This window comes from Ovis canadensis, chromosome 9, assembly GCF_042477335.2.
Source record: "Ovis canadensis isolate MfBH-ARS-UI-01 breed Bighorn chromosome 9, ARS-UI_OviCan_v2, whole genome shotgun sequence".
Lineage (NCBI taxonomy): Eukaryota > Metazoa > Chordata > Mammalia > Artiodactyla > Bovidae > Ovis > Ovis canadensis.
Window position 1 is genome coordinate 100,597,395 of NC_091253.1, and position 10,430 is coordinate 100,607,824.

The 10,430-nt window shown below is 42.1% G+C and overlaps 1 pseudogene; it reads right to left on the minus strand.

The window, feature by feature from the left end:
* Positions 1-6,785: 6,785 nt before the first annotated feature.
* On the minus strand, positions 6,786-7,614 carry LOC138446259 (GTP-binding nuclear protein Ran-like; annotated as a pseudogene).
* Positions 7,615-10,430: the final 2,816 nt, after the last annotated feature.

The window sequence follows — 10,430 nt, forward strand, 5'->3', positions numbered from 1 at the left end:
CCACGAACCTGGTGCCCTGGTGCCGATTTGAGCATAAGCTCATGGAGCTTCAGCATCCCTCGGTCACATGAGCGCCTTCCAAAGGCCTGGGGAGAGGCCTTGTCAATGTGCTTAGAAGCTTGTGTGTTTGCATAAACGTTGCCAAAGTATTTTAACCGCATTTGGTTAACATGATGACCTCTTTTCATCCTTTGTTGTATTTCCCAGATTGGGTGGTGATGAAGGTTCACAGGGAATTTGTATCTGGCCCCGAGGAAGAAGAGTTGGGCATGCCTTTTATCTGACTAAAGTGGAGTAAGCTTCCATGGTTCACAGTCATTTCTGTGTACAGCTAAGCTTCTGTTCACTGTCTGAGTGACTTCCAGGAATGCTACAATCCACAGAAGTAGTTCACTGACTAGCAACGCATGAAACTCTAAGGCCAGGAGTCACGCTGCGCTATGAACCGGTCCTCTGGTGCTTAACATCAGAGGTAGAAAGGTAGAGGAGGAAAAAGTGGAAAATCATCAGAGCCAGAAATTAACTGGCAAACATTCTTCAAAATCTTTCAGCTCATATACAGAAGAAACTGGCGCTTTCCCACATTTGAAGACAGTCATGAGAATTTATGTGCATTACCTACAATAAGCTGAAACAAATCCCCTAAACTGCACTGCACTGCACTCCTGTGTGTGTGTGTGTGCACACGTTAGTCACTTAGTCATGTCCGGCTCTTTGCGACCCCATGGGCTAGTCTGCCAGGCTCCTCTGTCCGTGGGACTCTCTGGGCACGAATCCTGGCATGGGTTGCCACGCCCTCCTCCACGCCCCCCTCTACTTTCTCTTTTACTGCTCATGCTGTTTCACCGCCAGGCACCTGCCTGTGCAGCTGAGCGCCTCTAATGAATGACATCACAGATTCTTGTCCTCTGATGTGACGTGAGACAGTCCGTCCCTGCAGCTCAGGCTTCTATTCATCCATCTTCGATGAACTCCTATCAAGTTTCCCCATCAAATTATTCTGAAATTTTTCTCTTAATCTCAACAATACTAACCCTCACCCACCTGACATAAGCAGCACTCAACTGACACACAGTTACGGTTACCAACCATCCCTGCTTGCCTGGGTCTCCCACAAAGTGGAACACTCAGCGCTAAAATCGGAAAAATTCTTGGAAAACTGTGACAATTCGATCGCCGTGTGTCCTTTTGTCTTCTTTATCAAGAATGAGAACCTAAGTGACATCTTCTGGGACTTTATCTTCTCTCTGCCATAAAATTAACCTTTGTTTCTCCAATCTACTGATAATTTATTCCTACTTGAGGAAAAAATATTTCTCCTTTTTCACAAATATGGTCCCTACCCGTGTCCTGATGCTGGCCCTTGTCTTTCGAATATCTTATTGTCTCTTTTTCTGCCACTGAAATGCTTCCCTTTCCACTCTCTTCTCTCTTATAGACACACAACTTCCCTTGACATAACTTGATGGAAGCTATTCTTCCATCTCTTTCCCTCCTACAATAGGGTTCTTGAAAGTAGGCTAAGAACTCTGACTGAAAGCTCTCATTATGCCTTCTCTTGCTTTTGTTCTCAACATTTCACCAAAACTGCTCTTTTAAGATCAGTAACAACCACCAAGTGGGTCAACGAACAGTCTTTTATCCTTTCACTGCTTTGGAGTCTCTGATGCATTTTCCTTGTTGCTTTTCCTCCTTGAAATGCTTTTCTACCTCAGCATCTTTACACTGCCCACCCTGATGCGCCTTTCAGGTTTTTGCCTGTTTTTCTGTTTCTTCTACTGACTTATTTTTCTTTTCCCATCCCCTAAAAGTTAGTGTTCTTCGATGTCTTGCCCATAATCTTCTCTTTCCATATTCCACTAGTTGGCCACTTAATCTATTTCTATGAGTTTAACACTTCCCCGGTGGCTCAGAGGGTAAAGCCTCTGCCTACAATGTGGGAGAACAGGGTTCAATCCCTGGGTCGGGAAGATCTCCTGGAGAAGGAAATGGCAACCCACTCCAGTATTCCCGTCTGGAAAATCCCATGGACGGAAGAGCCTGGTGGGCTAGAGTCTGTGGGGTCGCAGAGTCAGACACAACTGAGCGACTTCACTTTCACTTTTCACTTTAACAATTATTTTAAAACTGGCTGCAAGTCCTGCATCTTTATATCCAGACCTGGAGACTGAAACTTTTTGTCTCTAGATATACCTAATGGATATCTTTAACCAGAAGTCCTTCTGAACTCTAACCTCAGCATGAAATCAACCTGAATTTAGCATATTTTCTTCCCCATCCTTGCTACTTCTCACAGAAGAAAAGTGCTCTTCCTGAGTTCTCTGCTGCTTCTAATAATAGTACACTTGTTTTTATGGTTATCTGTACTTAAAATTCAAAATTGCATTTCTCCAGCCAGCTTAAGGAGTTAACCAATCATCAAACTTCATGGAGTATCTTGTATCTGGGTTCCTTCTTTGTATTTTTATTTAAACTGAGGTGTCATTGATGTACAATATTAAGGAAGTTACAGATGCACAATACAGTGATTCACAAATTTATACTTCATTTATTATAGTTCATTTATATTATATTTCTTATAATATACTGGCTATATGCCCCATTTTGTACCATATAACTTTGTAGCTTATTTTATCCCTAATAGTTTGTACCTCTTAAGCCCCCATAGGAAGCCCCCATAACTCAAAAGGTAAAGAATCCACTTAGAATGCAGGAGTCACAGGAGACACATATTTGATCCCTGGGTCAGGAAGACCTCCTGGTGAAGGAATTGGCAACCCACTGCAGTGTTCTTGCCTGGAGAATCCCATGGACAGAGGAGCCTGGTGGGCTACAGTCCAAAGAGTCACAAAGAGTCGGACATGACTAAAGTGACTTAGCATGCATCAAGCATAAATATATGTACATACATATAAAGTAGTGATAACAAAGACACAGAAATCTTTACTTGGGATAACTTTATTTCCGTTATTAGATGATGTGAGTGTTTGATATCTGGACCCACACTTTAGCATGTAGAGAGTACTTATGCAGTTCTCACATTATTCTATGTTAAATTTTGCAGCCCCAGTAGGAAGATAGGCCCCGTGTCTCATAAGGCTAATCTTGTATCTCCCATAACCCCTACTGTGTAGACCTCAGCTCAGTAAACCTCCAGCGACTTTTCTTTGACAGCAGGTGAACAAGCTTGCCGTGAAGGGAGTAGAAGCGTCACCGTGGGGCCTGTGTGCCTGCCCAATCACATGCTTCCCTGACGTCTCTGGTTCCACTGTCTCGGTGACTCATTATGTAAATATCTTTATCGTGCAGTTAGCATCTGCAGGTAGGTGTGGGAATCACAGTTTCCTCTGCTTACAAAGCTATTTGTTATCTGATAAATGGAGATTTAGGTGACTCATTTATAAGTGTCCTTCTGGAGAAACTGTATCAAGGGTGCGGCTCATGATTTGATGAATTGACTCAAATCATCCCCTTCCTACACCTCACTGACTTTTACGACTCCTGTGGCTAGCTGTCTTTATTTTTCTCATTTGAGTATATCTGATGGGAGCAGTCTATTTCCCCCCAAATTTCTATGTAATTCTGTTAAAAATGTTCTACATTTGTTAAATTATACTGAACTTTTAAGACAAGAAGCAATGCAAAAATTAACCAAGAATCAGAAGACCTAGACACTGGTTTTAGGTGTTGGCTCTTTAAATAGAAAGGGGTCTCTAGACACATATACTCACAGCTCAGCTTTCATCCCAAAATGACAGTTTTGAAGACTTGGACTCTATTATTTGGTAAAGACTGAATTTTTAGTTGGAACCATTTCTGAAGAAATATTTTTTGCCAAACTCCCACAAAGAGTCATTGCTAAGATGCTGCAAAGAGAAAACAGCTGAAATGTGTCTAATTTATAATTTATTAATTATAACCAGCTACAGGGAAGGGAAAGTAGCTACTAGATGGTAGGATGAAAGAATGAATTTCTAGAAAGTAAAAAAGTGGAATATCCTCCAGATAGAGGGATGACTGGGTAATTGACCCTGAGCTGGAAAATAGAGTTTAACAATAACATAAAGTGTTCTTGGAAAAGAAAATCAAAGTTCCCTTTGAGGACTTTTAGTCAACTAAACAATCAGGTGGAGCTGTAATAGTACCCCAATAATTTTTCCATCCAATCAAGAAACTAAAAGATTTGGTGGCGTTACATTTATTGGCTAACAGAAGGCAGAGAGATCTAGAGGCAAAGTGGATCCCCAGGAATCTGCCTCAGATCTTTAGAATCAAAGATCTCATCACAGCTTCAGATAAAGATGGAACAACTTCTCTTCCACCATCCCCCTATTCTGAGCCTTTGCTTCTTTTTTCTTTTTTAGGTGTTTGAAATATAACTGTATTCAGACTAAACAACAACAAAAAAAATGGGGATGGCAGTAACAAAGAAGATTCCACCTCTCAATATTGTCATGTTACTATTCATTGTTGTTCAGTTGCTCAGTCAAGTCCAACCCTCTGCGACCACATGGACTGCAGCATGCCATTTCCCAGAGTTTGCTCAGACTTATGTCCATTGAGTTCGGTGATGCCATCCAACCATCTCATCCTCTGTGGTCCCCTTCTCCTCCTGCCTTCAATCTTTCCCAGCATCAGAGTCTTTTCCAATGAGTCAGCTCTTTGCATCAGATGGTCAAAGCATTGGAGTTTCAGCGTCAGCATCAATCCTTCCAATGTATATTCAGGACTGATTTCCTTTAGGATTGACTGGTTGCAGACCAAGGGACTCGCAAGAGTCTTCTCCAGCACCACAGTTTGAAAGCATGAATTCTTTGGCCCTCAGCCTTATTTACGGTCCAACTGTCACACCTGTACATGACCACTGGAAAAGCCATAGCTTTGACTGGATGAACCTTTGTTGGCAAAGGAATGTCTGCTTTTTGATATGCTGTCTGGGTTGGTCATAGCTTTTCTTCCAAGGAGTAAGCATCTTTCCATTTCAAGGCTGCAGTCACCATCTGCAGTGATTTTGGAGCCCAAGAAAATTAAGACTGTCACCATTCTCATTGTTTCCCATATTTCCCATAAAGTGATGGGACCGGATGCCATAAGCGGCATTTTTTGAATTTTGAGTTTTAAGCCAGCTTTTTCACTCTCCTCTTTCACCTTCATCAAGAGGCTCCTTAGTTCCTCTTTGCTTTCTGCCATTAGGAAGGTGCCATCTCCATATCTGAGGTTACCGATATTTCTCTTGATTCTAGCTTGTGCTTCATCCAGCCCAGCGTTTCTCATGATGTACTCTGCATAGAAGTTAAATAAGCAGGGTGACAGTGTACAGCCTTGATGTACTTCTTTCTCAACTTTGAACCATTCTGTTGTTCTGTGTCCAGTTCTAACTGTTGCTTCTTGGCCTGCATACAGGCTTCTCCGGAGCCAGACAAGCTGGTCTGGTGTTCCTATCTCTTTAAAAAATTTCCACAGTTTGTTGTGATCCACACAGTCAAAGGCTTTGACATAGTCAATAAAGCAGAAGAAGATGCTTTTCTGGAACTCTCTTGCTTTTTCCATGATCCAGAGGATGTTGGCAATTTGATCTCTGGCTCCTCTGTGTTTTCTAAATCCAGCTTGTACATCTGGAAGTTCTCAGTTCATGTATTGTTGAGCCTAGATTGAAGTATTTTGAGCATTACCTTGCTAGTGTGAGATGAGTGCAATTGTGAGGTAGTTTGAATATTATTTGGCATTGCCTTTCTTTGGGATTGGAATGAAAACTGACCTTTTCCAGTCCTGTGGCCACTGCTGAGTTTTCCAGATTTTCTGGCGTGTTCTGTGCAGCACTTTCACAGCATCATATTTTAGGATTTGAAATAGCTCAGCTGGAATTCCATCACCTACACTACCTTTGTTCATAGTGGTGCTTCCTAAGGTCCCCTTGACTTCAACTTCACATTTCATTATGTCTGGCTCTAGGTGAGTGATCACACCATCGTGATTATCTGGGTCATGAAGATCTTTTTTGTATAGTTCTTCTGTGTATTCTTGCCACCTCTTCTTGATATCTTCTGCTTCTGTTAGGTTCATACCATTTCTGTCCTTTATTGTGCCCATCTTTGCACTAAATATTCCCTTGGTATCTTCAACTTTCTTGAAGAGATCTCTAGTCTTTCCCATTCTTTTATTTTCCTCTATTTCTTTGCAGTGTTCACTTAAGATGGCTTTCTTAATCTCTCCTTGCTGTTCTTTGGAACTCTGCATTCAAATGCATGCATCTTTCCTTTTCTCCTCTGCCTTTCACTTCTCTTCTTTCCTCAGCTTTTTGTAAGCCCTCCTCTGACAACCATTCCGCCTTGTTGCATTTCTTTTTCCTGGGGATGGCCTCGGCCCCTGCCTCCTGTACTATGTCACGAACCTCTTCCAATTGTTCTTCAGGCACTCTGTCTATCAGATTGAATCCCCTAAACCTATTTGTCACTTCCCCTGTATAATCGTAAGGGATTTGATTCAGGTCGTACCTGAATTGATGAGTGGTTTTCCGTACTTCCTTCAATTCAACTATAGCAGTTTTATATTTGAAACCGAAGGAGGAAGAAACGATGTTCCAAAACACCTGAATATGCGGGGCTGAAAAGTGAAGGCATTTGTCTAACCTCCACATTCACTCTGAAGCCCATTCAGCTCCTTCAGCATGCAGAGATCAAACACACGTTCTGCCTCGCTGTGTAGGAAAGAGGCAAACACACCGCATCGCTGACATCGCAGGACGGTTGCCTACAGAGAGAGACTTCTGATGCGGGGTCCCAGCCTCATTTCTCATGGGCCTCTCCATCTGGGAGAGGAGTGGTCTGGGCAGCCTCTAGGCCACACTCCTACTGTGCTGCTCAGCCTGGGTCCACGACCACCTCTGGCGGGGCAAGAGCAGGCTCAGCAGCAGACTCCAAGTCAGAGCCTCCAGTCAGCTCTCCAGCAGGCCAGAGCAGGGGCTCTTCAGAGGAGTTGTTACTTTCGGCACAAATGCCACAGTGCTGAAGATTCTTCTTTTGGTGGAAGACAGCTGACTTGCCTTAACCTTTACGTCCTTAATATCCACTTTGTTGCCACACAACACGATAGGGATGGTCTCACACATCGGTCTTAGATCTTTGCTGGTTAGGCATGTTCCTGTAAGTCACTCTCGAGGTTACCTCTAACATTATAATGATACACTGAGCTTGGACATAACACCCAATTTCTCCTGACCAGCTGAATCCCATATGTTGAACTTAATAGGCCCCCTGTTGGTGTGGAGCACAAGGGGGATATTCCTCAACACCCAAAGGAGCTACACACATCTCAGATTCACCGGTCAAGACGACGTTCCATGAATGCAGTTTTCCCAGCACTATCATCATGAACCAGATTGGAACAGAGCCTGGGGTTCTCCTTGGGCAGCCTTCACGGTGTTACTTCCAGCAGCGTCTCCGTGCCTGTCCAACTGAGGGTTGGAAAGATAGAGGATGCACTATTTTTTTTTTCCTATTATTTTTTCTGAACTGGTGGCCGTGAGACCTTTCTGAGAGCCTGATCCATTGCTTATTTCATGTCCTGCCTTTTGGTTTCAGTTCTCATTGGCAGGACCACCTACCCGGTGGGCATCTATAGGATCCTAACTGACCTGGAGTCTTACACGGACAGTCAGTTTCCTGACAGGGACAGTCCATACTATTAAAAATTCAGTCATGTCCATCTGCATCTGTTTGGAAGCAGAAAACTCCCTTTACTGGGTTTCTGGGAAAACACCTGTAGCAGTCTACAATCAATAAATTTCAAACCTTGTTCTAAGCAGCACATTCACGGTGGCTCAGATGGTAGAGTGTCTGCCTTCAATGTGGGAGACCTGGGTTCGATCCCTCGGTCAGGAAGATCCCCTGGAAAAGGAAATGGCAATCCACTCCAGTACTCCTGCCTAGCAAATTCCATGGGTGGAGGAGCTTGGTGGGCTACTGTCCATGGGGTGGCAAACAGTTGGACATGCCTGAGCAACTTCACTTTCTTTTCTTGTTGGAAGTATGGAACTTCTTTGTACATCTGCTTATGGAGAGCCTATGAAGTGCCAGTCTTTTTCACATGTATCTTGCATATTTCTCACAGTAACTTTGAAAGTAGATATTGCTATGCCCATTTGACAAAGAAGAAATTGAATTTCAAAGACCTTAAGGTGTCTTCCCTGGTGGCTCAGAGGTTAAAGTGTCTGCCTGGAATGCAGGAGACCTGGGTTCGATCCCTGGGTCAGGAAGATCCCCTGGAGAAGGAAATGACAACCCACTCTAGTACTCTTGCCTGGAGAATCCCATGGAGGGTGGAGCCTGGTAGGCTTCAGTCCATGGGGTCGCAAAGAGTCGGACACGACTGAGCGACTTCACTTCACTAAGGTGTCAGAGTTGAGAGGTAATGGAAGGTGCCAACTGTATTCAAACCCAGCTTGATTAATTCTTTCCACTACACTGCTGAGCCTGCATGGCTCTGAATGGGTCAATTAGTTTTGTGTGGTTTTTCCATAACTATAATACAAATTGTAATATTTGCCTATAGGATTGTTGTTCACTTAATGAAATGCAATTATTATGGGCTACAACTCATAAGGCTAAAGTTTTGATACAATCCAAAAGATAGAACTGAAAGATCAAGTACTTGGCCTATAGAAAGACTTTTGAATAACAACCACTTTGTGCCTCTGAGACATTTATGTATCAGGCATTTTGCAAACTTATAAACTGTCAACGTGCCTGATGAACAAACCGCACTCTCACTCCCCGTCCCCACCATCTACTGTGAAGGGAGCGCGTCTATTTTATTCTCTAGTTTTCTGGAAGAATCACTTAATTTCTGATTCTGACAAACAGCGTGAAACTATTCAAATAACTGTCTCTAAAATGGCAATTTTTATATTCATGGCACTTGTTGAGTATTACTGACATATTCTCGTGTGATGACTTGGATTGACAACGCAGAAAAACTATTTTTTCTCTTGATTTGCTCTTCATGGTAGACTAGGTTCTAAATGAACATGTTTACTTGAGTGTTGAAAGGTACTGTTGAAATGATGTGAGAAAAATCCCATTTTAAGAACTATGTTACCAGATTACTCTAAATTTCTCCCAATGTGTTAATAAAATGCAGAGCCGGAGCTAGGCATTTTTGTGCTAGAGGTAGTTTTTCTCCAGGGGGTTTTCTTTTCCTCTGCTTTGCTTTGCAGACTATCAAGTCATGGAGTTTTCTTTGGAATCCTTTTGAAGCAGCCATTGTGTGTTGCTTATCCATGAATGAGCAGGTAAAGTGGCCATCTATTTTGCTTAAGAGATCTTAATTTTTTAATCATGTTAGCTAATAATTGATATGGGCAGGCACTCTGCTGGGCATTAGCATGTAACATCACAACCCCATGAGGCAGTGGCTATTGTTGACATCACTTTATAGAAAAGGACTCTAAGAATCAGAGATGTTGGGGACTTGCCCAGTCTCACACAGCTAGAGAGCAGTGGGGATTGAACTTGATCCAGGCTATTCCATGGTCCCAGGCCCAGGGTCTTAGTCTGCCTTGTCTGCATTACGTCTAGGGCTGTGGAGCACCCCCTGTATTTCTCACAGAGCTATTGGACCCAAGTCTGTCTTCCTGAGACTTGCAAGGATAATTTTAAAAGACTGTTTCTAATACCTCTTACATTTGTGCTTGAAAGCAATGACTCTATTCACTTAGTTTCTCTGTCTGAACAATCTGAAAGAGGTTTTAGTATCAGAATTAATTAAGGTTTTTACAAATATTTTGTTTGAGCTTTTACCACTGCGTTTTTGGCCTGAGTACTTTGTCTTCATGAATAATCTCTTATAGGTTGGTCTATGACTCATTGAATGGGAAAACACAGTTACCAAATTGAAAAATAATACTAAGGGCTTAAAACTTGAGTCATTTTAGATCTCTCTCTCTCTTTTTGGTTCCAATCAAAAGCTTAGAAAATTTTAGCTGTTTCTGTAAGAATATTTGTATTACAAGAAGAGTGAATGAGCTGTTAAATAAAACGTGAAGGCAGAAGTCAATAGCCTTGAGTTGTCATTTGAATTTTCCTTTTGATCTACTAAGTGGTTTAGAATAACTTCTCTTTTGCTGATTTTATTCACACTTAAACTTTTTTGATTATCTGGGTCGTGAAAATCTTTTTTGTACAGTTCTGTGTATTCTTGCAACCTCTTCTTATCAATATGTATGGTCCTATTATCATTTTTCTAATTACTTTGGGTTTATTTTCCATAAGTCTTTTCCTTCTCTTGTGTTTTCTGCCTAGAGAAATTTCTTTAGCATTTGTTGTAAAGTTGGTTTAGCAGTGCTCTTAACTGTTATTTTTCTGTAAAACTTTCAATTTCTCCATCAAATCTGAATGAGGGTCTTGCTGGGTGGAGTAGTCTTGGTTGTAGCT